Below are 27,527 nucleotides of genomic sequence, written 5' to 3' on the forward strand. Positions count from 1 at the left end.
AAGACCTATTGCAATTGAGGAAAAGAGGGTAGGTGAATGAGCATTGTGCAAATCTTTCTCTCATCAGATTTAGCTCAAAAAGAAAATGTCAGACACATTTAGCTTCACAGAGAAGCTCATTTAATCCTATAGGAAAATAGGAAGGGAAAGGGGAAAGGAAAGGAGAGGCTAATAGAAGGGAGAACAAAAGTAGCAAGGGAAAGGTATCAGAAAGGGGGAGGGGCTGCAAAAGGGGAGGTCTATTTGAGGGAGGAGATGATCAGTGACAAAATACTGGAAAGGAAGGAAAGGGGAAAGGAAAAAGTATAACTGGGGGTAAACAATATGGCAGGAAAAACAGAGTTAGTAATTTTATCTGTAAATGTGAATGGGATAAACTCTCCCATAAAACAGAATCAGATGGCAAATTGGAATAAAATCCCAAATCCTACAATTTGTTGTATACAAGAAACTCATTTAAAGCAGAGTGATACATTTTGAGTAATGGTAAAAGGCTAGAGCAGAATCTATTATGCTTCAACTGAGGTTAAAAAACAAACAAACAACAAAAAAGGGTACATCTATAGCAATCTAATCTTTGACAAACCCAAAGATTCCAACATTAGGGATAAAAATTCATTATTCGGAAAAAACTGTTGGGAAAACTGGAAATTAGTATGGCAGAAATTAGATATGGATCCACACTTAACACCATATACCAAGATAAGATCAAAATGGGTCCATGACTTAGGCATAAAGAGGGAGATAATAAATAGATTAGAGGAACAGAGGATAATCTACCTCTCAGACTTGTGGAGGAGGAAGGAATTTATGACCAGAGGAGAACTAGAGATCATTATTGATCACAAAATAGAAGATTTTGATTACATCAAACTAAAAAGTTTCTGTACAAACAATACTAATGCAAACAAGATTAGAAGGGAAGTAACAAATTGGGAAAATATTTTTAAAAACAAAGGTTCTGACAAAGGTCTCATTTCCAAAATATATAGAGAACTGACCATAATTTATAAGAAACCGAACCATTCTCCAATTGATAAATGGTCAAAGGATATGAACAGACAATTCTCAGAGGAAGAAATTGAAACTATATCCACTCACATGAAAGAGTGTTCCAAATCACTACTGATCAGAGAAATGCAAATTAAGACCACTCTGAGATACCACTACACACCTGTCAGATTGGCTAAGATGACAGGAACAAATAATGACAAATGTTGGAGGGGATGTGGGGAAATTGGGACACTAATACATTGCTGGTGGAGTTGTGAAAGAATCCAGCCATTCTGGAGAGCAATCTGGAATTATGCCCAAAAAGTTATCAAACTGTGCATACCCTTTGACCCAGCAGCGCTACTACTGGGATTATATCCCAAAGAAATACTAAAGAGCGGAAAGAGACATATATGTGCCAAAATGTTTGTGGCAGCTCTTTTTGTTGTAGCTAGAAACTGGAAGATGAATGGATGTCCATCAGTTGGAGAATGGTTGGGTAAATTGTGGTATATGAAGGTTATGGAATATTATTGCTCGGTAAGAAATGACCAGCAGGAGGAATATAGAGAGGCCTGGAGAGACTTAAATCAACTGATGCTGAGTGAAATGAGCAGAACCAGAAGATCACTGTACACTTCAACAACAATACTGTATGGGGATGTATTCTGATGGAAGTGGAAATCTTCAACATAAAGAAGATCCAACTCACTTCCAGTTGATCAATGATGGACAGGGGTAGCTGCACCCAGAGAAGAAACACTGGGAGGGAAATGAAAATTGTTAGCACTAATATCTGTCTGCCCAGGTTGCATGTACCTTCAGATTCTAATGTTTATTGTGCAACAAGAAAATGATATTCGCACACATGTATTGTACCTAGACTATATTGTAACACATGTAAAATGTATGGTATTGCCTGTCGTCGGGGGGAGGGAATAGAGGGAGGGGGGGTAATTTGGAAAAATGAATACAAGGGATAATATTATAAAATATATATATATATATAATAAAAAAAAAAAAAACAAACAAACAAAAACAACAACAACAACAAAAAAAAAAAAAACAAACCAGGGCAATCCTGATCTCAGATCAAGCAAAAGTAAAAAGATATCTACTTATCTACTTAAAAGAGATAAGGAAGGAAACTACATCTTACTAAAACCTAATGATTCCCTGGACTATGATTTTTCTGCCATAGACAAGAAGACAAAATTTTTGCTGAGGTAGTTTCTAGGTTCTTTTAACTTCTTAATCATTGGTGCTCACTCTACATGAGTTAAACTTCAAAAAATCCTTGTTAGTCTTTGCTTAAAAAAAAAAAATTTTCTTTTGTTTTTTTTTTTTCCTCCAATTTGTCAGCACTAGGTTGAATTGGCCAAGTTAGAAATACTGTAGTTGTATGATATATTTTCTTGTTTCATTTCCCTGGGCTTTAGGTTTTTTGCAAACAGGATAAAATAAAATCATGATTACAAAGCATTTTATAACTAGAAATTTAAGTTATTATTTCTCCATTTTGGGCCCTCACTCATACATGCCCTATTCCATCCTGCCTTGTTCACTCCATCCCTGAAAATAAATACCATAGAAACACATAGATTCATGACAATGGGAATCTTCCTGGAATTCATGAAGTTTCTGGAATTCATTCATTTATGCTGACATAATTCTCTTTTCCTTTCATAAAGAAAAAAGGCTCACAAATAATTTTCCAAGCATTATCTGCTATGTTCAAATGGTTCCATTTGCAGATCAAAAATCTTGATATCAGACATGCTCTCAGAGTAGCATATTGAGCTTTACTATTGAAAATTCTTTGGTTTCTTATTGTCAAGTGAATAAAAGTCCAGTCTTTATCCTAGCTTCCAATATTCTACACAACCCAACATTAACCTAAACTTCTTATCTCTACTAATTCAACATTCAAATCAAAGTAAACCTCCAATTGTCCCTTATATATATCTAGCACTTTCTCACCTATCTACATTTGGTTCCCCATGCCTACAATTCTTTCCCCTAAATTACCCCTCAAACTATCTCTGCAATGAAATCTTACAAATCTTTCAGAATTCAAATTTAAATGTCACCTTTTTTCATATAATTTCCTCAGAATCCTGCAGATGGAAATGACCTTTGTTTCCTTAAATCTTTAAAAAACAATCTGTTCTTCATTTGTGTTCTTATCATAACTGATTCTATATCTTTATTTATTATATAAAATCATAGGTAATAGAATTTTACAATTAAAATTATCTTCAGATGCTATCTACTAATTCCTCTTTCAAATGACAATCTTTAGCTACCTCTTCCAATTTGATCTATTTTTATAATCTAATCTAAAACAATATATGACTTGATTTTAAGTCCTCTCCACCCCAAGATCTCGGTTGGTCTTCTCTGGGAATGAGCAGACTCACCATTATTGTTCCCAGATATAAAGACAAAATAGAGATTGTGATGTTAACTTCCCTCTTCCTGAACCTGGTTCTATGTGTTATCTTTTGATTATTTCATAATGATCTTGCAGTTCACTTTTTTCCATATAAACTGCTGCCTAATTATACTTCATTCCAATTGTGGGACTTTATATTTATCTCTATGATTAAATTTGTCCTTCATTCTAGCGTGCTGAAATCTTTTTTTTTTTTTTTTTTTTTTTTTTTGGATTCCAATTCTTTCATCCGATATGTTGATATTATTCATCAACTACATGTGGTTGCAACCTATGCCATCATTCAAATCATTGATAAAACACATTAAACATATAGATTTCTGTAGCATCCTATTATAGTCTCCCTTCATGGAACCCAGTCCTTCAATCAGTTCTGAAGCCACACCATTTTCCAGCATATCTATCACATTTTTATATGTAGTCCAGTCAGTCATTCAACAAACATTTATGTGGGCTTATTATATGCTAAACATTTTGCAAAGCACTAGAACAGAAAGAAAGGCAAAAAATAGCCCTTTTCCTCAAGGAGCTAGATTAGACAATTACATGATCATCAGTTACTTTGGAAAGGAGAGTTTCAGCTTAATGATGAGATCAGAGGCCAGATTATAGAGTGTTTAGAAGAAAATGAGAGGAAAAAATATATAAATAACTTTTTCAAAGAGTTAGATCATAAAGGGAGGAGAAATATAGATTAATAACTATGTGGAAATTGTAGTATTATCAAGTTAGAGTTTACAGTATCATGAGAGATCTAATTAAATATCTTGTTAAAATACAGGTCTACTCTTTCTATGGCATATACTGACTCCCACCACCCCCCATTTATTTTAAGATCTAACTAAATTAAACTATTCTCTGTTCACTGTCTTTTCCAGCTGGGTATCTTTACCCATGGCATCCTCCAAGAATAAAATGGAACACCTCTCTTCCATCTGTTTTTCTCACTGCTTTATTCCTTCAAGGTATAACTCAGCTATACCTCCCCACGATAATTTTTTTTCTTTGTTATAATAAAAATTATTTATCTCTCTGAAAATTTCTCAAGTATCTCTCTTTGGTACTAATCTTACTTTCCCTTGAATTAAAGTTATTTGTATAGGATCAAAAGTCACTAAACCTGTCTAGTTTCAGTTTCCTCATCTGGAAAACAATATTAATAATAATGCCTACTTTATTATTTATTATTGTGATCATTAAATGAGATAACACATAAAATGCTATGCAGGCTCTCTTAAATAGTAGCTATTATTTTAGGATCAGAGATCCAGAGCCTGAAAGGACCTTACAGGCTCTCATTATATTCTTAATTCATTGTTATCAGGATGTGTCCTTTCCATCTTTATATTCCTTGTGCTTAGTACACGGTCTTGTTCATCTTAGTAATTGGTTAATATCTGTTGAATTTTGAAGAATTATACTTATTGTGTATTTATTGCAGTTATTAATGAGCACTTCAAATTTCCCGTGATAAACCCTAAGTTTCATGAAGATAGGGATGTTGCCTTGTCTTTTTATCAACTACAAATCCTTGTACAGTGTTTTGCACAAGGTGATTAATAAACAGTTCTTCAATCAACATTTACTAAGGACATAGTGAAAAAGATGCTGTGCTCGGAGATAAATAAAAATGAGTACCTGGCCCTCAAGAGCAAAAAAGTATATATTTAAAAGGCAATGAAGGGGGACAGGGGAGAGAGCAGAGTATCTGGAGGGAGCTGGAAAAAGAAACTAGGAATTCTTGCGGTGAAGATGAGGAGGTAATGAAGAATGGGTAGATTGTAGAGAGGCACGTGGAAGACGAAGTATCCTGAGTGACGTTCAGTCAGCTGCTCTGAAGTAATAAGCCCAGAAAGTGTTCCCACGACTCTACAGCCTTCCCTAAAATAGGGAGAAACAGTTATAGTCCCTTGTCTCCAAAGCAAAGCCGAAGACGGACTCCTCCTCCCCACCCACCTTTGGTGGCTCCGCCTCCTTCCCCTCTTAACCTTTAGCTGGGAGACTTCTGAATCTTTCCAAGGACATCTTTGCTACGTTACCTATTCACCACTGAGGCAGTAAGTATAAATCACGGTTCTGCAAAGACTAGACTGCTTGGTAGCGTAGGCTCATGGGCTTGATTTTGTTGTTGCTGTTGTTAGTGTTTTGGGGTACTCTCCCCCATCCTGCTCCAGTCCCCTTCCCTCCTTTCAACGCACTCCATCCTTACTCTCCATCCCCAGCTTTGGGCTCTTTTCTCTGTCCCTCTGTTCCCTCCTCCCTCCTCCTGCCTTTCTTCAACTTGTCTGTATTTGGAGCTCCCGGAAGCTGGCGGCGACTCTCTCTAAGAGCTGAGTGACTGACACCGACACTCTTTAAGGGGGGGAAGGGGGCGGGGAGGAGGGAGTTGAAGGAGGAGCGGCCAGCGGGAGGAAGGGAGGAGGGAAGAGGGAAAGAGGAGGAGGGGGGAATTGAGCACCGGTTCGCGCATTTTCCTTGCAGAGGAAAAGACTCCAGGTCATCTTAAACAGGTAATACAAGTACCAACTGGGCTTGGAAAAGGAGGGGATGGGGAACGGGGAGTGGGAAAGGAAAGAAGATAGGGGTGGGGGTAGTAGCGTGGGCGGCGGCCGGAATGCCTGCGAACCGCCCTCTTTGGAAGTTCTGTCGAAAGGGTGGGGTTGGGGAAGGGGCTGCGAGGGAAGATTGTAAGGTGAATAAAGGGGACCAGCACCTGTCTTGAGTCTAGTGTATGCGCACGCGTGTGTGCACGTGTGTGCGTGTGTGTTTATGTGTGCGATTGTATGTGCGCGTGGATGTGTGTGTGCTTGCGTGCAGAGGGGCCCTTCTTGGCGAGAAGACATTTTCGGTTGAGGGGTGCCGAGAAGGTGAATAAAAAGGGCGGGATGGAGGGGGGCAGTGGGCGTTGGTTGTGTGGTCAGCTCAGTCTTGGGTATTATGCGGACAGGGCAAGGATTTGCAGGCTGGGTTGGGAGAGGGGATGTCGAGAAAGTGGGCTCCTGAAGTACATCTCGGAACGTTCGCTTTCTTTATCTGGGTCACCTCCTCTTTGCTTCCCCGCATCTTCATGCCCTTCCCGCCCACCCCCAACATACATACACACACACGTAGTCACAGGCACTCGCGCTAGGCGAGTTCTTGAAGGGCTGGGGGCTAAGAACACCTAAGGCTGGGATAAAAGATGGGTTGCATTTTGAGGCCTACTGGCTGGCTTTTTTGGTTTATCTTTTAACTTTTAACTTTATGGGGGTTTTCACATGCAATGATTGGAGCTTGATAAGGAATAGCAATCCTCTGAATAAATCTGAGGGAGAGAATAATAACAGCACCCACTCTCTGAGAGAAGAGATAAGAATGGGGCTTGACTTATCATCCAAACAGGACTTGAAGAGATGATAACTTCACAAAAATTGAAAAGGGGAGAGAACATTTGTGGCACTGAAGGAAAGATGAGAAATAAGAGCACACCACTCTGGATCTCTGGATGCTCTTAGTAGAGGAATGCTGCTGTCCATAGTGCAACCTTTTATTCCGTAGGCATTGCCTTAGTTAGCCCTTTCTTCTTACTGGAGGTCATAGTAGCTGGGTACCAAGACCAATATTAATAGATAAATATCACCTGTAAAGCGTTTTTAAAACATTATGATTAGAACCAAACCTCCAAAGAGAAATAAGTCCTGCTACTTCCACACAATAGAGTGTTTTTAGTAGTATAGTTATAGGGATTTTGAGTCCCATTGGATTGATAGACAGTGGTTGACCAGAACTGTTTGTCATTTCCATATATGAATAAAACAAATAACCTTGTCTTTTGTGGTTATATTAAGGTCTTCAGACTGGGGTAGAGAGTCCTAATTTTGAATTTATTTTTTAAAATCACATTTTGGGTAATGTTAAGAATCCATTGGGAAGGTTTACATTGTTTAGGTTGTGAGGTCCTAGTAGGGATGATGATGGAGTTAACTTCCTGTAGATCTCTTGCATCCTTTTAAAGTAATATCAAGGGAAGATAATTCCCCCACCCACTCTGAAACCAAAACAACCCACTTAAGTAGACTTTGGTGTTTCAAATAAATACAAATTAGGGAAGAAAGAAGCATTTTGAGAGAGCTGGAATGGTTGGTAGAGAAGATGGTGCTTCAGCTATCTTTTAAAAGAAATGAGGGGATTCTGTGGGACAGAGACAAGGCAGGATTGTGGTCCAGGTTTATCAACCATTGTAAAGATACAGAGAGAAAGTTTGAGTGAATCAGAGAGTCCAGGAAAGGAATCAGCAAATAATGATACTGGAAAGATCAGTTGAACTATGATGAGAACTTTAAAAGGCAAACAGAGGGATTTTTATTTATCATAAAGGTAGGAAGGATTATCTGGAGTTTATTGAGTAGAATAGATCATATATGCAGTTAAAAAATAATTTTGGTACTTGTGTGAAAAACAGCTGAAATAGGGAGAAACTTGGAGCAGGAATACCAGTTAAGAGGCTATTATAAAATAGTAAAAGTGATAAGAAGCTGAAAGAAAATGGTAGCTATAATAGGTAGTAATAAGAAGGGCTCAGATACAGGAGATTTTTTAACTAATTGAATTGAATCAATATATTCAGTTTTAATGATAATAATAATAATTAACATTTATATGGCACTTAGTGCCAGGCATTGTGCTTAGCACTTTACATTTATTTCGTATTGGTTCTCACAACAACTCAGGGAGGTAGATTATTATCCCCATTTTACAGATGAGAAAACAGATAAACAGGTTAATTGACCGCCCAATATCATATAGCTCATAAGTGAGGTCAGATTTAAATAGAATTATTTAGTGCTTAGCATTATTTCTATTTTTTTTTTTGCAAGGCAATTGGGATTAAGTGACTTGCTTAGGGTCACATGGCTAATAAAGCATTAAATGTCTGAGTCAGGATTTGAACTCAGGCCCTCCTGACTGTCCACTGTGCCATCTACCTGTCCTATTTCTTTGTAGTATAATCATGAATAACCTTTTTTTATTTCTACTTGGGTTAAATACATTTCATTTGGACCTTACAACTGAATTTTTTTAAAAATTTGAGCACAACTTTAATCGTTAATGCAAAATGAGTATTTAATTAAATGATGTTCACAAGTGATTACTTACCTACAATCAAAATATTCTTAGCATTGTGTACTTAATCAGACATTACAAGTGTTCTAATTGGCTCTTTTGGAAAGAATATGGAATTTGCCTTCTACTTTCAGTGCTTTCCTTGACAGGGAATATATATTATTCAATGTATTTTGTAATATTCCTAACAGGATAGGAAAACTGTAGACTCAGACAGCTTCTAAGAAGGAACCCTATGGTGAGTGACCTGTGTCTAAGGAACTTCCATCTTGATTTCACCTTTTTTTAAATAGGTCCACTAGGAGGAAATTATGTTTCTTACCAGTGGAAAATGTTAAAGAAAAGCTCTAAGTTTTTTCCTTGTAATCAGTCTCCATAACTGAAAGCCTGAGAATGACAAAAATCTTAATTCATTTGACAGCTGCTGCTATAGGTTTTTCATTGATTGCTTATTCATTATATGAAGTAGAACAGTGCTTAGCAGGGCAGTGCCTTTCAATGGCCATATGACCCTGGACAGGTCCTTTAATATCAGTTTCCTTATGTAAGATGAAAGCAACATTTGTTCAACTATAATGTTCTCAGATTCAAATGAGAACTCACATAACAGCAGAATGTCCAAGTTGGAAGGAGGGACTAACTAATCAGAGAACTGAGTGGGTTTTTTTGTTTGTTTTATTTTACTTAAAGTCCTAGGTTTATGAACAGGCATCAAGACATAAATATCTGGCTTCCAGACTCAGATTGTCTTCTTGTAATTTTTTTTTCATGTGCAAGATATTTCTGGGGTTGTTAAAAGAGAAGGAAAGAAAAGAAAATGAACAAGATAAGCATCAAAAAATGACTGCTCTCTTATTCTTCCACCAATTAAGGTCTTTCTTGAAGTTTTTGAAGCTTTAGCTGTTGCAATAGGAAATTTGAAAAAGAAAGATCCTAATTTTAAAGCACATCTTATTTCTTTTTTAAATTTTATTTATAATTTTTTTTACTATATATGCATGAGTAATTTTTTTTATAACATTATCCCTTGTATTCATTTTTCCAATGCCCTAGATGACAGGCAATCCCATACATTTTACCTGTGTTACAGTGTAACCTAGATACAATATATGTGTGTAAATCCCATTTTCTTATTGCACATTAAGTATTAGATTCTGAAGGTGTAAGTAACCTGGGTAGATAGACAGTAGTGCTAACAATTTACATTCACTTCCCAGTGTTCCTTCTCTGGGTGTAGTTGTTTCTGTCCATCATTGATCAACTGGAAGTGAGTTGGATCTTCTTTATGTTGAAGATATCCACTTCCATCAGAATACATCTTCATACAACATTAAAGTGTACAACGATCTTCTGGTTCTATTCATTTCACTCAGCATCAGTTGATTTAAGTCTCTCCAAGCCTCTCTGTGTTCCTCCTGCTGGTCATTTCTTACAGAGCAATAATATTCCATAACCTTCATATACCATAATTTACCCAACCATTCTCCAATTGATGGACATCCATTCAACTTCCAGTTTCTAGCCACTACAAAAAGGGCTGCCACAAACATTTTGGCACATACAGGTCCCTTTCCCCTCCTCAGTATTTCTTTGGGATACAAGCCCAACAGAGCAATGCTGGATCAAAGGGTATGCACAGTTTGATAACTTTTTGGGCATAGTTCCAGATTGCTCTCCAGAATGGTTGGATTCTTTCACAACTCCACCAACAATGCATCAGTGTCCCAGTTTTCCCACAGCCCCTCCAACATTCATCATTTTTTGTTCCTATCATCTTAGCCAATCTGACAGGTGTGTAGTGGTATCTCAGAGTTGTCTTAATTTGCATTTCTCTGATCAGTAGAAGCACATCTTAGTTCAACTGATTGATGTTTCCCTCTGCTTGCAATAAGGGAATGCAAGAAAAAGAAAAGCTTACCCATTCAAATTTTCTTAATTTTTACAGAGTAGAACTAAGTAATCCCAAAACAGTTCTTCTAAATGTTAAGAATCCAAGTGAAATCATTACCAATTAGTTATTGAATGTTTATTATAGCCAAGTCTTTGCTTTAATGAGGCCAAGTTTATGATGTATAATAGGTAGCTTTTTTATGTCTTGCATGGATATTTTATAGTACACTGGATTCTCTTGTACATCCAAATGAGAACTGTGCTCTTAAAGAGTCACCTTTGAAGACTACTCAGTAATAATGCTAATTTCTCAAAGCATTTAAAAAATTTCTCTTGACTTTGCCTTCTAAGACTTTTGAGTATCTTCAGTAATGAAAAATCTTTGTCCTTTGAGAGATGGATCCTAGGACTAGTAATTCACATTTTATAATGGCTTAGGATTTACAAAGGACTTTCCTCACATTTATACAACTGTCATTATCCTAATTTTGTTGATTAAGAAACTGTGCTTTAATGAAATTAAGTGATTTGCCTGTGGTCACACAGATATTAAGTGTATTAGATGAAATTTGAAGTCAATCCTTCTGACTCTAAGCCCTCTGTTTTTCTAAATCCAAATTTTCAAAATTGCCAAAAGTTATTTGGAACCAAGACTCATAAATAAGGTTCATATTCCCTTTATTTTTTTAAGTTGTGAATGGATAACTATGTCTCAGTAGTTAACTTGGACTGTGCTAGGCAAAAAAAAAAAAAAAAGAAAAAGAAAGAAAAAAAGGCAATAAACTATTAAGATGGACCAGTTCAGGCTATATAATAACAGTTTTTTGAAAAATAAAAAAATGACATCTAACTATTAAGAAATGAAGCTGGTTTTATTATGAGACTCGGAAATTGACTGTGAATGTAATACTTCAGAAATTCCAGAAGCATTTTGAGCAATAACAACTTTGTTGTGATAAGCCTTCCCAAATGACTACTTTCATTGACAGCACTCATTTGGATGTATAAATTCTGAAATGTTTGCTAAGTCAATCTCATTTATATTAAGATTTCTTAATTAAAACTAGCCTGATGATTCTCTGAAGAGGAAAAGATACTAATTCTTCTGTCTTTATTCAATTCTCCCTTTAATTTTTTAAAGTTGGGAATGGATAGCCCTATCATTTAACCACCATATCATATCATACATACAACACAATATTACTGCTGAGAATACATGAATGAAAGAGAGCAGATAATTGGTTTGCATTCAGGAAACCATTTAGTGCTTTCTATGATCCCATGCTTCTCCCTGGAAAAGAAGACTCTCTTTAACACAGTTGTTCTCCCACACATGCTATATGATTATAAAAATTAGAACACCACAAAAGAATCAAAATTCACTTGAGCTAGAGAGGAGTAGAGGGATGCTTAGTGAACACAAATAAATTGAACATATTTCCAAAGATAACTTTTGAGAAAAAATAAGTATATATATTATCATAAAAAAATAACTGATCATAAAAAGGTAGGCCTAATCCTATAGGAGAGTGATAGACACAATGGTGTCTATTAAGTATGAACAACAACAACAATAACAATTGAGAAGAAAGCCTCTGGTATATTGAGAGAGCACGAACTAGAATCATTCAAGATGAATAAATGGGAACTTCCATATGAATTTGAGATATTAATTAGACATTAAATTATAAATAGAGATTAATATTATAATCAAAACTTTTAAGAGTTAGATATGGCATATTTCATGATCCTCATAATTATTAATGCCCTGCATAATAATAATAGATAATAGCAAATAGTTCATATATTATTTTAATATTTGTATAACTAAACCAATTTTTTTTGTTTTTGTCTTTTTACTTTATAAGTCTTCTCTTGTCAGCAATGATTTCAGCAGTTTGAACTGATATAGTTTCATTTCATACACACTGATACATATTAAAAGACAAAAAATATATCCTAGATTGGACTGCCTAAAAATCTCATCCCTACTAACCTCCCAATAAAAGAGGCTTTATGGGTTGACTTGAAGTCCTCTTGGACAGCACTCCCAGCTGTTCTCTCATACTCTTTGTTCTCTTCCCCGGGTGCTAAAAGATTTAAGACCATGAGCTCTGGGTTACCAAAAAATGTCTAAAGGATGATAGAATGAACATAAGGTGAGGAGGAGAGGCAAAATTAGAGGTAATAATACAGAGATCAGAAGAGGAAATAGAGATCAGTCTCTCAATCTAAGACATCTAGGTGAGTTAAGAGAGAAGGAGCTAAGGTTAAAGGAGGGTCAGAGGAAGCCATCCTATTCTCTGACAGGGGAGAAAAGAGAGAGAGTTAGGCTGCAGTAGGATGCTTTAAGTATTAGAGAAAGCCAGTAATAACAGAAAACATCTTCACTAAATTCTGGGATTATTATCTGGGAGGTTGTGGCCTTAAGTAGAAGAGCAGGGGCAGGACACTCTTTTGTTTGGAAGAAGGAAATATTGCTACAAATGTAAATAATTGATTCCAGATCTTTTCCTATTTTGTTTAGGGGTTAGGGGTTAGGGTGTCATAGTAAGTATTGTATCTTTTGGCAAAGTTTTTTGTGAAGTTCACAATTTTCTGAAATCAGGTCCTATTTCTCTTCAGTGGTACTCAGAAAAATTGAAAGCTTTTCCAGATATATTTTAGGTTATGGTGTCATAGTAAGTATTGTATCTTTTGGCAAAGTTTCTTGTGAAGTTCACAGTTTTCTGAAATCAGGTCCTATTTCTCTTAAGTGGTACTCAGAAAAATTGAAAAGTTTTCCAGTTGCATTTTTGTCTTGCTTGGTCATACAGGTGTGCAAAATAACAAACATAATAACAAAATCATTGCCTCTATTGGATTAGACCACTCAACAAGGACATAAAAACAAACAAACAAACAAAAAAAAAAAGAAATCCCTGTAGGCCTATGAGCATGAGAAGTCTCAGAATATCAGTTCAAGTGGTTTGCATGCTTTCCCCTCCTTGTCTCATTTCTTCCTTTATCAAGAAAAGATATTTTTGCAATTTTATAAGATTCATTATATCATTTTGAGACTGTCACTGAAGACATTGCTGAAAAGCATGGACATGCAAAAAACTCAGTATCTTGTTAATATATCCCTATGAACATTTTTTAAATATTTCAAGTCCTAAATAGTGGTCATTTCTAATCTTGTGGCCAAGAATAAAGTGAATTACCCAGTTCTTTGTTGCCATATTGTTAATTGCTCTATGAAGCCTTTCTTTCAGTTTCAATGGGAGACCATCTTGGAAAATGCCTTTTCAGAGAGTGATACAATTATTATATTGTGTTCTTAGAGGTTTAGCATTTTTCTACTGTATTCTTCTACCTGTATATCATACATGGAGACAAAATGATTTGTGGTGGCACATCAGCAGGTCTTGCTAAATCATAAGTGAGATTACAAAGTAGATAGTTATCTAGTACCCTCCTACCTTAACTTCTTCAATCCCCTTCTCAGCTAGTTGCACAGTGGATAGAGAACTAGACCTGCAATCAGGAAACTTTGAGTACAAGTCTAGCCTCTAGATATGTAACCCTGGGCAAGTCCCTCTGTCAGCCTCAGCATCCTCACCTGTAAAATGGGAGTAAAAATAGCACCTACAGTTCTTTGTGAGGATCAGATGAGATAATATTTGTAAAACATTTAGCATGATATCTGGACTACAGCAGGCACTTAGTAAACACTCTCCTAATGCTAGATGCAAGAACAAAAAATCAAGACAAAAGCAGAATGGTCTTGTCTTCAAAGAGCATACATTATAGCATAGGGACTTACAAAAAGTAGATTCTTAACAAATGTTATTAACAAATGAATTCTGATAGAAATTAATACCTATGCAAAGTTTTTCTTGAATTTCCAGACTAGTTCTTGTTGTCTTTTCAAAGTACTTGGATATCACATACCATTGTATCTTCTTCCATCAGAATGCAATGATGGTGTGCTATGGTAAACCATTTGTCAGCCACTCATATCACCTCCACCCTTTTGCTATCCACTGCATAGATGGGTTTCTTGGTACAAACATTCTCATTCAGTTCTGTGAGATGATAACAATAGAATCTATAATTTTCTTACACTAAGCTCTCTGTCAGAGACATTGCTTTGGCAAAGCACCTTAATCTTATATTTCTCCCTTTCTGGGATTGTCTTTCTCAATCAGGTTCTCTTAACTGCCTTCTCAGTAAGTATGCCCAGTCTAGAAAGTACCTGTGTTTTAGACTAGTGATAAAGATAAAGTAAGCATATAAAACATGTAGAAAGGTAAGCAAACTTTTAAGAAACAGACTTTCTCATGCTCATAGAAAAAGGCTTCAGATTATTGAAGGAGTCTTAAGAGACGAGAGGGGATAAATACAATTATCCTCATTTTACAGATGAGGAAACTGAGGCTTAATGAAATTGACTGCCTAAGAACATATAACTATTAAGCATCAGGATAGAGGCCCAATAATCTAAATTATGTATTCTTGCCAGCATACTACACTATTTTATATATACTAACTTTCTTCCATAACAGATGTTTATTCTCTTGTTTTTAGGTATAGATGTAGGAACTAGCAGTCCTATCAGTCATTTCTCAAACAGGGGTTGATAGCCTTTTTGGACAATCTCCCATTTAGATATTTCTCTTTTAACATAATTATTCTTAGTTTTTCTCTTTGTGAAGACAATAAAATTTAGAACTTTTTATTTGAATACTCCTACCCATACGCATACAGAGTCACATAAAAACCTGTACAAATGCCTTTTATAGTTTAAAAAGTGTTCTTATATACATTATCTCATTTGACCTTCAACAATTCATGAATCAAGTAATATGCGACTTCTATCCTCATTTTACAGATTATGAAACTGAGGCTCAGTTACATTAAATAATTTGTTCATAATCATGTGGCTGACCAGCAGCAAAGCCAAATCTATTTCTGCCAGCCCCAGTGTTCTTTTCACTCTTACATATAATACTACTTTTATAAGTAGATTCAGTCCGAACCCTTTGATATTGAAGAAAGCTCAATAGAAAGGATTAGATGTGGGGTTTTTTTTCCCTTTTCAATGACTAATAATTTTCTTGATTTTTTACTTCCTTTTGCTTGTATACATTCATTCTAACATATATTTTAACTTCTTTGTTGTTCTGCTGTCTTGAAGCCATTTAACAATCATTTGAATACTTCCACTTTGAAAGACTCAATCCATTGTCAATCAACCTGATTCATGTATTTTAAGTCCAATAGCACTGTCTTATACCCATAAGTATATACCCATAGAACATTCAAGAATTGTTCCTTTGCCATTAAAAAGCAAAGCAAATTTGTATTTTTATTAAGAGATTTACTAAGAAATCACACTGACAGTAAAGTAACTACAGCCATAAAGATTTTGCAATCCATGGAATCTCAGATTAGTAGTGTAAAGATTTGTCAAAAATGCTTTTTTGCTAGGCATCTTATCTGGCCAATAAGAGAAGCTGTTATCATAAGAAAGCTTTTGGATAGGAGAAAGTGGAAATATGTATTCACACTTTCTTTTTAGTTTTTCCATATTACCTTCATTAGCGATTGCCTGACTGATTTGGCCAAAATGAACTTCTCTAACCAAGAGCTATGAGAGCAGTACATTCACCAAGATACACACATGTGTACTTGACATATGAACAAAGGTTTTCTTTTCAGAACTTCAGACTGGTTACATGAAATCATAAATGACATCTTTATTATATTTACTATGACATGCTTTGTTATTTTCAGTACACTATAATTTTGGTAGCTCTCATTTTTATAGCACTTCAGGACTCACAAAATAGTTTGCTTATAATAATTCTTTGAGGGAAGTAATATATGTATTATTAAATAAAGTTATAAGCTACTAGCTGAGGCTCAAATTCAGATTGCCTTGCTTCAGGTCCAGCAATGTGGGTTGGTATCTTTGCAACTTATCTTAATAAATACTTTGCAACTTTTCTTGACCTAGAGAGTTAGCTTAAAAAGGCAGCTGAGAAATTAAGTGACTTGCCCAGGTTCACATAGCCAGGATGGAACAGAGGCCAGATTTGTTCTTTTTTCTATTTTCTTTTTAATTAATGGACTAAAAAAGGCATTTCTATAATTTAGTATAATAAAAAGATGATTTCACATCAAACTATGAATTTTTACGTACAAAATGCTGTTCCTTTTAAATATATAACACAATTTTCATATACAATTTTTCTATTTTTCCCACTCCCCACACTCTAGATATGGCTACCATTAAACACAAATAGGCATGTGTGAGTTTGTGTGTGTGTGTGTGTGTGTGTGTGTGTGTGTGTGTGTGTGTGTGTATAAATTATATATTTAATATATTGAAGCCAGCTACTCCTGGTTTTAAGGCTGGCCTTGTACCCACTACATTCCCTTTCTTTTTCTTGTATAGATACATCCTAAATAATTCAGATATTTTTCTTCTTTATACTATTCTTCTCTCATTCTGCTCATGTTTACTGCTTGCCTTCTTCCCTGTTGGCCCTTGGAAAAATGTGAACACAACACATAGGAATATTATATATTTATTTTTTAGATGTAGAGGAGACATAAAATCTTTCAGTGTATTTTTGAAGGGGAAAAAAGGAGTTACAACAGGAAAAATTATAAACGTGGAATTAAGAGTCTAGAGACATAAAAGGAAACATAAGAGATCTATAAAGAGAAAGACATATGACCTGTCTGCATCACCTGAGCTATTTTAAGTCAAGTAACCATCTTTGCACTTGTTGGAAATCTCCAGAAGCAGAACTTGCAATGCAAGTAAGCATTGATCCTTGGGATTTTTTTTATATTTGCTGAATCAGTTATTACATTTTTATTTAATTGGTATAATGGGGTAAAATGATACTTTGTCACTAAAGCTAGAGATTAGGAGTTAAGCATACTTTATTTCCCCAAAGGCAAGATATATGGCATACTTAACACTGAAATGACAAGTTTTAACAAAATAAATTATTTCCAATAGCACTGAGAGTAATAACTTGTTCTTGGTGAAATAATGGCCCTTTGTATATTGCAATTACTGAAGCTTTTGAATTGAGGACTATGGCCTGTATGGAGAGGCCTTCTAGAGCTGGTTTATGGGTGGGGTTGTTCAGCTTACTATATATTTTAGGAAGAATTCTAATATTTTTTCAATTTACCTATGTTTATCAATTGTGAAATGTTGAGATTTAAAGATGTAAAGTAGATATAACTCTGGACTTGGAATTAGAAGCCCTGGATTTGAGATATGGCTTTATCATTTATTTACCATATTACTAGACAAATCATTTAACTTCTTAGGGCTTCTGTTTCTTTCCCTGTAAAACAGAGGTAGCAGTGCTTGTCCTACCCACTTCATAGGACTATTGTGACAATGAATTTTATGAATTGTAAAGTATTTTGTAAATGTGAACTTTATTCTTACTTCTGTTATTCTTCAAAAAAGTGTCACCCTGATACTTCTTTGTCATATGGAGATAAGCATGAGTTTTTGAAGGTTGTCTCAATGGGAGAAAAGTTTGAGGAGGCCTGCTTACATGGAAAGGTTTTGAATGATGGACTAACTCTGTCTGTCAAATATTTCTCTGTCTCTCCTCTGACATTGTCACCACTCTCGTATAGACCCTCATCACCTCACTCGTAGATTACTGCAATAACCTACTGTTGAGTCTACCTGTCTTAAGTCTTTTCTCACTCCAATCCATCTTCTATTCAGTTGTCAAGATTATTTTCCCACCCACTCCCCCACTGAATAAACTTTAGTGAGTCCCTGTCACTATCAAGATCAATACAAACTTCTTTCCTTGGTCCTCCCTCAAAGCCCTTCATAACCTAATCCCCTTCCACAATTTTAGTCTTCACATACCTTACTCACATCACAATCTTTTAGGTTTAGTGACATTGATTCTTTACTACTATTCCATGAACAATACACTGCTTCTATCAGCTCTGGGCTTTTTTTTTCCTGGCTATTCCTCCCTGACTGGAATACTCTCCCTTCTCTTCTCTACCTACTTTCCTGCTTCCGTTATGTTTCAATTAAAATCTCATTTTCTACAGGAAGCCTTTTTCAACCCTTCTTAGTTCTGATACCTTTCCTCTTTTAGTTATTTCCTATGTATCCTCTATATCCAGGCTTCTTAAAATTTTTCCACTTATAACCCCTTTTCACCCCAGAATTTTTTATATGACCCCAGGTATATAAGTATATAAAAAGATATACAAATCAAACATTTACTGATAATAAATCATAATTTTACAACTCCTATGTTCAGTTATAAAACCTTATATGGGGTTATACATAACTGGTTTGAACTGTATTTGTTTATTTGTTGCCTTCCTCATTATACTGTAAGCTCCATGAGGGCAGGGACTGTCTTTTTGCTTCTTTTTATATCTCTAACATTTAGCATAGTGACTGGTTCAGAGTAGGTGCTTAATAGATTGGCTGACTGCCCAAGAGCATCCAAGCTAAATATGGAGAAATTCATTTAATGAGAAGATTTATATACAACCTATTTATGCACATATTAAGGATATGATAATTGTAGAAATATGCATTTTCATCCACTTTGTTCTTCCATGTGTATGATTATGGATTTCACTGAAGAGGCTTTGGAAAAATCTCATCATGTATATAAAAAGGCTTTAAATTCCATACATGATGCCTTTCATGAGCGTAAGTGAACATGTCTCTTTATTTTATCCTGTCACATAAACTTGTCCAGTTTCAACAAATACATGAGATCCCTGGCTTGAATATAGTTTTTAATTCTTCCTACATGTTACTCTACTATAAATGAAAGACAATAAACAACTTTCTGTTTTCTATATGTGTCAGTCATCTGTGATGCTATAAAGTTTGTGGTCTGCTATAGAAAATTGTCTACAAAAACTTTCCTATTCTCTTTCCACATTTTTATCATATCCTTAATATGTGCATACATAATTCTTATAAAGATTTTTATAAAGATGAGAAAGTAGTCATATGAATAGTACTTGCTGATATTCATTTTTTCTAATTCTGATTTCTCATTCTTCATCTTTTATTTTTAAAAGTACAAAAATCGAATTCTGGTAATTAAAAAAGATTTTGATAAAACGTATTTTTAAAATTACATGTTCTTTGAAACATTTTCAAAATCTAAATGCCTATAAAATAATTTTTCACCTAATTGTCTTTAAAATTATGCCAACTTTGACCTGGGTTCTTCTTTGTTTACTTGGTCAGATATATATCTGCCCAATTTTGTCTCCTAAAATGCCATTAACACTTTACCTAGTATATCAGCTGGCAAAGCCTGAATAGAGTGATTACATTTTCAAAACTGATATTAGATCATTGTACAAATCTGACAGATAAATTCCATTTTATAAGTATTCAGTGTTTTCCTTCTGATTTCATCTACAAAACACTTTAAAGTGATGGAGATAAATTCTATTCCAAATCTTTCTACAGATTAGTTTTCTGCTCAACTGCTTTTTGCTGTTTTGTAAAATAATGCTATCCTCAATCTTCTGTTATCTCATTTCATGTTTTGCAAATAAACTTATACTCTATACTAGTGTTTTATCTTGAGTATCACATTGATCTAAAGTAGGTGCTAATCTCTTTTGATATCTTCATTTTGGCAATTGTTTTGCTTCTGTCAAACTTCTCTAAGTTTAATAAGTTAAAATTGTCCAGTTCTCATTTTTAATAATCAACAACTTGCATAAATAGTTCAGTTTCAAAATGCTGTAGTCATACCCTTTGTCTTTTTTTCATCTTTATCCTTTGAATTTGGTATTTACTTTGATTTTGCTCTAATTGGTAGACAATTTTACCATACTCTTTCAATTGATGTTTCTTGTTTTGTTTTCTATATCTGCAATTATAGTCCATTTTATTTTAAAATAATTATATTATATGATCTGGTCAACATTTTCCAATTCTAGTCTTGAAGAAAGTATTTATGATGTATAAATGTAAAGTTTCTGAGTAGTCTGTAAGAGGCCTCTTTCTTTTACTGATCCTGAACCTTATTTTCCTACAGTTCTTGTTTTAGTTTTTGCCAAAGAATATGTGCTCATAGGTCTAGAGCTAAAAGGGACACCCTTTATTGTACAATTAAAGAAAATAGAGTCTAAAAAAGTCAAATGACTTTTCACTTTGTTTACCTTTTGCTTGAAGTCATTGAGAATGAAGTTATTTAGTAATTTAGTTTGGAGAATCTTATCAAGGACTTAATATTCAATGTGTTCATTCATTTTCAGTCAGCTCTTCATGACTCTATTTGGGATATCTTGGCAAAGATTCAGGAATGGTTTGCCATTTCCTTCTCCAGCTCATTTAACAGATGAGGAACTGGGACAAACAGAATAATAAATGACTTGCTCAGATAGTAAAGTAGTAAGTGTCTGTACTCAGATCCTCTGGACTCCAGGGCCATAACTTTATCCACTGCTAACATTTAATAGAATTGTTTTGTTGCTTTATTCTTTTACAGTAGATGCTGGTAAATAAGTTTTAGTCATCTTCTTGCTGATCTATTTGCTTATATTCATCACAAGTACCTAGACGATGAGATTACCAAATATTCCATTAAATGAAATTTCCTATTGCCTTTAGGACACTGACAATTTCTTTATTCTGCTTTCCTAGGAGAACATAAAAACTTCACTTTGTTCTTTGTTTTTACTTATAGTGAGAATGTCAGTATATAGTAAGAGTAACAATATACACAATGTATGTGTGTTTAAATAGCAAAACCACCAGTTTCTTCAATAGTATGTGAACTCATTATTGGACAGGGATAATATATTAAAAGTACCCACACATTTATATTAGTTTATCTATATCTAAAAAATGTGAGATTCTTGGTCACTTTTACCAGTCTTTACTTTTCCACTATCACTTTCAAAGCAGAAATGGATGGGGGAAGGGAGAGATGTCATAGAGAACTATAACTCCCATTTGGAAATTTTGTCTGTTTTGTAAGTTGACTTGGTTATATATGTGTGTGTGTGTGTGTGTGTGTGTGTGTGTGTGTGTGTGTGTGTGTGTGTGTATGTGTATGTGTATACATACATATATATAATCAGAGTATAAGGCTCCAGACCTGACAAGATGGAAGTAATGATTTTGACTCAAGGTGAATTGCAAAACAAAGCAGGTCACTCTGGAGAAAAGTGACTTTTAGCTTCCTCTTTTCTTTCCTAGAAAGAAATGTATGCCCATGTTCAGGATTCTTATGTAGGATTTTGGTTACCATACCATAGGCTCTGCCTCATTTCTCAGAGACATTCAATAACACATTTTATAAAGTTAAGTAAATCAATATTATTAAATAAATTTTTCCTCATGAAGATAACCTAAGTCTTCTCAGCTACTTTCCCTCTGAGATTACCTCTCATTTATAATGTTTCTATCTTGTATGTTTATACCTTTTAACATGTTATCTTCCCTCATTAGAGGTGATTGTCTTGAAGCAGTAGCTATGTTTTTTGCTTTTCTCTATATTGTCAGCACTTAGCACAGGGCCTGGCACATAGTAGATGCTTAATGAATGAATGCTTGTCATCCTGTTGACTTTGTATCCACAAGGATTAACAATTAATTTATTAAACATTAATAATTATTGTTACTAATAATAAGCATAATAATGTATTATGCTTATTATCTGACTGACAGTGTTTGGTGTGATTCTTTTCTATGGTTAATATAGGATTTAGAACCAAGATAAGTCAAATTCCATAGCACGGAATTTACTTCAAACTCTAAAATATGGTGTGAATAAGAATATGTGTGCTTTCAGTAGTGAAACAGGTTTCTCCAATAGTATATCAACTTATTGTTGGACAGAGATAACACATTAAGAGTACGCACATATTTAAATTATTTTATATATGTCTAATATATAATATGAAACTTTTAGTCAAGTTTTAAACTGCCTTATTTGATTGTTTGATATGGGCTCCAGTTAATGAGGTCTTTTTACTTTTTTTGTTCAATTGCTTGACATTAATAAGTTTATATTAAAATTTCAATGTTTGAATATTTAACCTTAGTCCCCAATGAAGCTTTAGGGCCAGGAGTGCTCCCCACAAATTGTTACCCAGTAGACAGGTAGAGCTCCTTGGATTAGATTTTAGATGGAATACCTGTCTGTTATCTCATGGTAACAGACTACAGAGATAAAAAATACATAGTCTGTGGCATATCCTTTGTTTCTTTGTTGTGCAAATGTGCAGTAATTTTTTTTAACAAGTTCCTTATTTTTGTCAAAGAAATCATATGTTTTATCTTCATTGCTGAATCTAGGACATCTTCCATTTCCCTTCTCTCACTCATTCTTCATCTTGAAGTTTGGTTTCCCTTGAATCTATGATAGTTGTTACTGATTGTCATGGATTTAAACCTCACCAGTTATTTATGCCTCCCTGGTAAGGGAAGAGAACTTGAAATGAGGAGTAAAGAATTCAATCCAATCTAATTCAATTCAATAAATATTTATTAAGCACTTACTATGTGCAGATGTGTAGGGGAAAGAAGTGTAAATGAAATAGTTTCTGCCATACAAAAGTTTACATTTTAGAATTAATATGTACACAAAAAAATAAAAATAAATACAAAGTAATTTCTTGAGAGGGAGAGGATAGAGAATGCTAACAACTAGATGGAATCAGAAAAAGAAACTGGAGGAAGTTGAAGAGTCTACAAGGTTAAGTAAGAAAGAACATTCCATATATGGAAAATCGCTTGTAACAATGCAGGAAAGCAAGAGATTTAAGTACACTTTTTGTAACTGACTGTCTCTTTATGAAAGTAAAATCTAGTCTCTGTTTATGAGTCTTCTAATTTCCTAAAATACATTGTTATATTGTAAAAGTTGGCCTCCTTCCCCAGAATTGTTTTACAACTTTGCAGAATAATTAGAAACTGTTTCCAAGGTATTTAGGTGACTTCAGATTGGGTGATTATAATGTACTCTTAAAATTTTTTTAAATCATGCAGGGAAAGGAGCTATAGAAAATCCAAGTACTGTTGAGACCCATAGTTCAGCTTTCTGAAGACCAGAATCACTTTAAGAAGAGAAAAAGAAGACCTTAGGGTTTTAGGAGAGGGAAGTTTGGCACCCTGAGGAAGAATGTTGTCTGACTTTAAGATGGAGTGTGTCCCAGAAATGTGACAGTGGGATAGGGCTGAAAACAAAATATTCTGTTTTGTGCAAGGCACTGGCCTAGGCACTATGGAAGATTCAAAGAAATCTGAGATAGCCCCAACCATTGAAGAATTTTAAAGAGGTAGTGTGGTACAATGGCTAGTGGACTGGGCTTGAATTTAAAAAATCCCACTGTCAAATCTTCCCTCCATAACTTATTAGCTGTGTGAGCATGGGTAAATCACTTAATTTCTCTTGACCTCAGGTTCCTTATCTGTAAAATGGAGGTACCAATACCTGCCATACAAAGTTATCATACAACCCTGTAAGGATTATGTGTATGTTTTATAAACATATAAAGTATTACATAAATTAAAGCACTAGATAAATGGCAACTATTATTATTACAATCATACTGAAGAAATAATAAATGTTCACACACAAAAATTTCAGAATTCTAAACAGCATATAGTTAAACATAAAATCGAATGAACACTATATGCCATGTACAGGCAAAAGTTCTACATTTTGAGAGAGAGTTCTCCAGAATTTTGTTTCTTTACCCTCTGTATCAGTTTCCTAAGCATTAAAAAAAAGACACATGAAAAACTGTGTTAGCTAAAAGCCACAGGGGCCCCTGACTTCAAATGAACAGTTCTCCTTTAGGCATAAAACTATCTGAGTAGAGATTGCAGAGGGAAGAAAAAGGGAATTTTCTCCCCTGCTTGTTTCCATAAGGATTATGTTGTTGCCCTTTTCAGAGTAGGAGGAAGGAATTAGAGGAATTATTTCTAAGAAGCTGAGAGAACAATTGGATGCTTAAAGTTGAAGTGATTTTTTAAAAATCCATTACTTCTTGGGGAAAGGGGGAATTTTTTTTTTAGAAATAGTACAGCTGGTTCAAATAAAATAGAAGGTTAAAAGAATCAGTGTTTTTACTTAAGTTATACATGGCTGGCTATTTATAGTGATCAAATATGCTTGGGAAATTGTTCACTTTCCCAAAGCATACTGTATATGCAGGTATTCTCTGTATTGAAGAGGACACTTTTAGAGATTTAGAAAATTTCTGTGGAGTGTCACAGAACATTACTAAGGAACTTGGGGGATCTCTTGGTTTGAGCTGAAGTCTCAGAATTTATTCATTCTTCTATGTTTGTGTTTTGCTTTGTTATATTCTAATCTATATACTTTATCTCTAGTTTTTCTTTGCCTGGATAAATGGATTTACTCACAATTCATTATTTCTGATAGTATTTTATGTGATCAGTGAAAAGGCAAAGCTGTCAAGTGTAAGCTAAAGGCTACCTTCCCCCTTAAAAGTAACCAGAGAAGCAGTGTTCCTTCTGAATCTATCAAATTATATTCCTAGACAGAGATATTTAAGATAGGTTAGAAACACAGAGCCATGAGATAGGCAAATAATCACTTCTCCAAGCTCTTTTGAGCCTATGCACCCAAAACAATTGCCAAAGTCTCCATTACCCCTCCCCATGATTTTCATTTTTAAATACTAATTTAAATAAATAATATAAAATAAATAAATCAAATAAATAATAATTAAAACCATTTTGTGAGGTCAATATGTGAAAGGAATATTTGGACAATGAACTATTTGTAGTAATAGCCAACAAAGTTTTATTAAGCATTTACTATATTCTGTGTGCTATATACTATGTTAAGTACTGAAGATACACTTGTCCAAGGGGAAGCTCTCCCTCCAAAGTCTCTAGGAAGACAAGCTGGAAATTAGGCACATATTAAGGAGCTTGTTTCTGCTACACGTCTGAAACTTTCAAAGTCTTTTTTCCTCTGCATATTTCTCCTAAAAAGGCTCTGGAACCAGATGTGTCTTTTCCCCAAGAAGCTCTGACTACAGCTTTATCTCAGACAAGTACTAGGTATCATTTCAACATTCTTTTCTTTCTTTCTTTCTTTCTTTTTTTTATTATAGCTTTTTATTTACAAAATATATTCATGGGTAATTTTTCAGCATTGACCCTTGTAAAACCTTCTGTTCCAACTTTCCCCCTTCTTCCCCCCACCCTTTCTCCTAGATGGCAGGTAGACGCATACATGTTCAATATGTTAAAGTATATGTTAAATACAATATATGTTTACATATCCATACAGTTATTTTTTAGCATTATGTTCAACTTAGAGCCACTTCTTCAAATATAGCAGCATGAAACATACCTGAAACTTTTTGGAAGCCAAGTTACATATACAGATGTTGAGAACAGCCCAGCACGCTGTTTCTAGTTCTCACTCATATCAACTTTTCCCTCTCATGTGCTTCTCTATAGGCTTCTAGGAGGTCTTACTCTGAGATTTGTTTTTATTTGAACAAGAAGTCTAATCAAATTTCTCAAACTGCAGGAGAAAACTGGTACTATAGTTTCTTCTCTTTTGTGGACTAGATTTTCAACCATCTCCTTGGATGTTACTGCCTTAATTCTGTTTTCACTTGTTGGTTAGTCCATCTGGTTATGAGTGAATTGTCAATATTGCTTATGTGTTCTCCACTTATGATCTCTCTTTCTCTCTCACTTCCCCTCCTAACCCTTGAACCCCACAGTAGCTTGTGGCTTTAGCAGACATAGGGTCTAGTTATGTTTAATAATGGACATTAATAGTAAAATATTACATTTAAAGCTAAGTGATTGTCATAATGAATATGTTTGAGTCTTTAGATAATGAGGATAGAGAGGAATCAAACATGTAATTTCAGAATAAATACTTTTCTCTCTTTCCATGTATCTTAAGGGAATTGGGAATAGAAAGGATTATATTCATATCCCAGATGTGGGTAGAAAAGAACTATAATCAGAGAACTTTGCTAAAGTAGCAAGAAATTTCACTTATGCATGGAAAGTGATATATGATCAGAAACCAAGACAAAGCAGAGATTGCTTAGAATTAGTTATCCAAGACCTATATGATATTAAGAAAGAATTAAATTTCAGAAAAAATAAATTTACCTGGGCCAGAGAAAAAGAAAAAGACAATCTTTGGTGAATTATCATTTTAATAATTACATTTCTAAAACTATTCTCAAATAAAGACAGAAAGGCATTCTACCAAAGTTTTTTATGAGCCAAATGTGGCCCTGAAATCCTAATCCGGGAAAGATCAAATAGTAAAAGAGAACTACGGAACAATTTAATTTGTGAATATTTAAAGAAAAACTGTAAATAAAATCATTTGCAAGGGAAATTAAAATGGGAATTCACTTCACAACTTGCAAATTGGCAAAGATGAATTAAAACATGGAAAAGCTAATATTAAAAGAAGATTTGCCAATATATATCAGTTTAACTATTCTGGATAGCAGTTTAGAACTTTACAAGAAAAATGACAAGTGTTCATAGTCATTGCCTTTATCCCAAATTATATTAATGTGTATATATTGCAAGGAAGTCCAAAATGGGAGAGTACTACATACCAAAATATTCAGAACAGCAATACTCTTTGTAATCACAAAGAAAATAAGGTGGGTGATTGTTAGGTTCTTACTAAGTGCTAATGAGATAATGAGATATTAGGTTCTTACTAAGTGCTAAGTCGGTACTTAACAATTCTCTAGTTCTGGCCTTTAAGGGGAGTTTTACTCCTTTGAACTTCTGTGGAGGAGCTTGCATGTTTAAGAGGAGCAAGTTCATTGGTAGAAGTAATTTTCCCACAAGCCCTTGCGTTCTCACATGCCCATTCTCTGGGAGGATAAAAGAAGACACCATTGAGCAAGGAGTGAGTCGAGTCTGGGCCAGAGTTGGGACTGTGGCCTGGAAGAGGAGTTCTGGATTGGATCAAGGAGAAGACGTCCCATGGATTCGCAAGTGAAGAGGACAGAGAAAAAGAAACCTCCTCCCAGAGAAGGATTACAACTGAGAGACAATCAGAACTTT

At 34.7% G+C, this 27,527-nt stretch overlaps 1 protein-coding gene across 2 annotated transcripts in view; it reads left to right on the forward strand.

Moving 5' to 3' along the window:
• The first annotated feature begins 5,392 nt into the window (after positions 1-5,392).
• Positions 5,393-27,527, forward strand: part of CAP2 (cyclase associated actin cytoskeleton regulatory protein 2) — a 163,848-nt gene continuing 141,713 nt past the window's right edge. The window contains exon 1 of one of the 2 annotated variants that reach the window (XM_074272336.1): positions 5,393-5,505. The gene's annotated coding sequence lies outside the window, so the exon portion shown is untranslated. Of the gene's footprint in view, positions 5,506-5,829; positions 5,959-27,527 lie in introns of those variants that run through there. The other variant, XM_074272318.1, reaches the window with a different exon arrangement.

Source organism: Sminthopsis crassicaudata, chromosome 1, assembly GCF_048593235.1.
Source record: "Sminthopsis crassicaudata isolate SCR6 chromosome 1, ASM4859323v1, whole genome shotgun sequence".
NCBI lineage: Eukaryota > Metazoa > Chordata > Mammalia > Dasyuromorphia > Dasyuridae > Sminthopsis > Sminthopsis crassicaudata.